This window comes from Trichomycterus rosablanca, chromosome 10, assembly GCF_030014385.1.
Source record: "Trichomycterus rosablanca isolate fTriRos1 chromosome 10, fTriRos1.hap1, whole genome shotgun sequence".
Lineage (NCBI taxonomy): Eukaryota > Metazoa > Chordata > Actinopteri > Siluriformes > Trichomycteridae > Trichomycterus > Trichomycterus rosablanca.
In genome coordinates this window covers 3,505,921-3,510,000 of record NC_085997.1, presented here as the reverse complement: position 1 = coordinate 3,510,000, position 4,080 = coordinate 3,505,921, and positions in this window count along the sequence as shown.

Genomic DNA, 4,080 nt, shown 5'->3' with positions numbered 1-4,080 from the left:
ATGTTCCAAAATCTAGCCAGAAAACGTTTGGTCTAACTTGAACGGCCCGGAGAGAACCCAGACCTCTACTCTATCCAGCATGAATTGGAACGCTGACCTCAAGTAAGGTCATATAAACCAACATCACTGTCCAAACTCACCAGTAATGTGGCTTGAAAGTGAATCCCTGCAGTCATGTTCCAAAGTCTAGCGAGCATTAATTTGTCTATTTTGACTCGCCTGGACAGAACCCTGATTTCAACTCTATCCAGCGTGAATTGGATCGCTGACCTCAAGTCAGACCTTATAAACCAACATCACTGTCCAAACTCACCAATAATGTGGCTTAATGAAAGTGAATCCCTGCAGTCATGTTCCAAAATCTAGCGAGCATTGTTTTGTCTATTTTGACTGGCCTGGAGAGAAGCCTGATTTCAACTCTATGCAGCATGAATTGGAACACTGACCTGCAAGCCAGGCCTTATAAACCAACATCACTGTCCAAACTAATCAACAATGTGGCTTAATGAAAGTGAATCCCTACAGTCATGTTCCAAAATCTTGGAAATGTTTCCTCTCCCCACCATGTATGCACACTCGGCCTTCATGATACCGGACGTTATAAAAGGCTGTGCGCTCGGTGCCCGGACGTCCAATTCCTCTGATTCATCTGCTTCATTACGATGGCTTACACCTCAGATCAGTGAGATCGGACCTCCAGGGTGGTTTATCGTTCCAGGCTCCTGCTGTCCTCCACGTCGCATCCATCTGCTCCTCCAATTGTGTCCGTCTCGAGGACGAACCACCAGAAGACTCGTCTCACTTTATAGCCTCTCTCCATCTTTAGTCTTTCACCACCGGAGCGGCGCATTCGATGATCCCCATCCTTCATCGCACAATGGACTCTGGATAGCTGCCCACTTCACACGACTGCCCACGTCACTTGTTTCGTTTCCTTGGCGACTATTAAACTATATTAAACATTACATTTCTGACTGATTTCAAGGCTGCACTTAAAACTTTAAAGCACTTTTAGAACCGAGAGTCCGGCCTTCAGACGGACGTCCTTATTAGACGTCGATTATAAAATGTTCTGGACAGGTTTGCACAATTATGTCGACCAAGAGTGTTTTTTAATCGTCTGGATAAAATGATGATGAACATTAAAACCGCCTCCTTGTTTCTACACTCACTGTCCATTTTATCAGCTCCACTTACCATATAGAGGCACTTTGTAGTTCTACAATTACTGACTGTAGTCCATCTGTTTCTCTGCATGCTTTTTCAGCTTGCTTTCACCCTGTTCTTCAATGGTTATTATTTAGGTGGTGGATCATTCTCAGCACTGCACTGACATGGTGGTGGTGTGTTAGTGTGTGTTGTGCTGGTATGAATGGATCAGTTTTTAAACACCTCACTGTCACTGCTGGACTAAACAGCAGACGCGGGCGCTCCCGGGCACTCACTGGCGTAAAGGTGAAAAACTGAAACAATTAAGAGGAACCTCAGACCCCTGGTCGTCCCAGCTGACGCCTGACGAGCCAGTAATAGACCTGGATGAATGTGAACCCTGCTCCGTGTCCCTCAGAACGCGACCCGATGCCATTTTTTATCACTGTCCGGCACAACAGGACAGCGCTAAGCAGTCGCCATGAAAAACTGCACAACCGCTCCCGTAAACTGACCGACCTGTCATCGCCCCGGCTGATTTACGAACCCCGTCCTGGTGGGGTCCAGCGGGGGTATAAATTCATTCAGGGCGGCACTTTGAACCACAAAGGACCAAAGAGAAAAAAACACGGCAGGACAGACAATGTCAGGAACAGTTGTGCCAACATTCCTCTGATTAGAATTGATCTTCAAGGGCAGCGTTCTCATCCGGCTAACAAGCCACAGCCCGGCGCCCCGTGCCTGTCATCCGGGCGTCCCCGCCCCTTCAGTTCTGACCCGAATAGCTCCGCTGGGATCAGTCCACCGAATGGGATTAGTTAAAGGGATTGTCTGGAGCGATTATCTTCAGACAGTCGAAATGCCCGTCTGCTTTTGTTCTCAAGAGTTTCAACTGGTGAAATATTGAGTGATGAAACACAAAAGTTCATTCGCGGGGCCTCAGACGCCCCTCGCTCCTCCCGTTCCCCTGGCATGGTCAGTAGCAACTTTGGGGATTCAAACCCTGAATCCTAGTGGCAGTGGGCTAGAGTTATTTATCACCGTGCAACCCGAGCACCCAGGAAAAATAGCAATTCAGTACCATAACCGGCCATTGTTGTGATTGTTTAGTAGGTCTCACTGGGAAACATCTTTTTATAAAAACAATTAAGTCCTTAAAACTGACTCCAACAAAAAATAATAATAATAATAATAATAATAAAATAAAATATAAATAAATAAAATAATATAAATAAATAAATTACTGCTTTTTCAAAAAAAGAAAGAATAAAAAATAGACATTCCAATACTTCTTCCAATATGCCCAGTTGTGACTCCACTTTTTCAAAAAAAAAAAATAATAAATAAAAAAAAAATTTGCTTATAATATCTAGGACTTCACTACTTAAAAAAATTAAAATAATAAAAGATTTGCTTAAAAATATAGTAATAGTAATAAAATAAACGTAAAAAAAATTAGGCATTCCACAACTTCTTCTAATATGTCCAAAGATGACAATAACAAAAAAAAAATTAATAACTCAGCGTACCACCACTGCTTTTAATATGCCCAATTATCACACCACCACTTATTGAAAAAAAAAATTTATTAATTAATTAAAAAAGGCATTCCACCATTGCTTTTAATATGCAAAATTGTGACTCTGCCACTTATTAAAGAAAAAATAAAATAAAATAAATTAATAAATAAAACTAGGAATTCCACCACTTTTCTAATATGCCCACTTGTGACAAAACCCCTTTTCAAAAAAATAAAATAAATAAATAAACTAGACTTTTTACAACTGCTTTTAATGTGCTCATTTGTCACCCCACCACTTTCTGAAAATAAAATAAATAAACTAGGTATTCCACTACTGCATTTAATATGCCAAATTGTTACTTTACCACTTTTTAAATTTGTAAATAAATAAATAAATTTATAAAAACTAGGCATTCCACCACTGCTTTTAATATACTTAAATGTGACCACATTTTAAACAAATAAAAAAACAACTAAACCTTCCACCACTGCTTTTAAAATACTTGACTGTGACACCACCAAAAAATAATAATAATAAAAAAAAAAACAGTCACCCTTTTGTCACCATTACTTTGAGACTTGATTTGGTACCTACAACTCAATACCCATTGTTTAAAAAAAAAAAAACACGTGCTTTGGTTCCCAGTGATTTTTTTTTTTGAGGCTCATTTTATCCTCACAGCTTTTGCCAAGTGCCACAATCAGTCCCAAAAATGTTTAGACATGATTTTAGCTTCACCTCTCTCTGTGAAGTTTGATTTTGTCCTCATTAGTACTGAACACAGCTCGATTAGTAGTGTCAGATTTTGTCCCCATTATTTTATAACATACATTTAAAGGTAGTGGATACAGATATTAGCACTACGACATGAGACTTGTGTGTTTTTATTCCAACATGAAACCCAGTGAACCCGTTTCCTTTTGCTCCTCATCGCTCATGATGCTTTTAAAGCTCCGCTCCGCTCAGGATCCCGGATTATCGTCTGACGTACAGACGGAATTCAAGACCGTCACTAAAGACTCCCATGCTGCTCCACAGGTTTCCTCTTTCCCTCGGTATATTTACATCTCAGGCTCCGTCGTTCTCCGTGAGACTCGCAGTCTGAGCCAGTGATTGGCCACGGATCATCAATTCAGCTGAGCTGTCCTCTCGACCAAAAAGTCCCATCCAGGCTGCGAGAAGACAAATGGGACGTAGCGGCCTCCCAGTCGCCAGCGGGCAGATCTGGGGCGGAGTGACGGAGCGGCCCCTCGGTCTGGGAGAGACCGCAGTGTGCGGCGTCCATCTGTTTTCCGTCACCGTGATGGACTTCGCGTCGAACATGAGACGTTACGGGTTCCTCTGAGGAAGGGTGGTAGCATGAGGGTTTGTGAAGAGCGCCGGAGGATGGGTGGAGTGGCGACATATT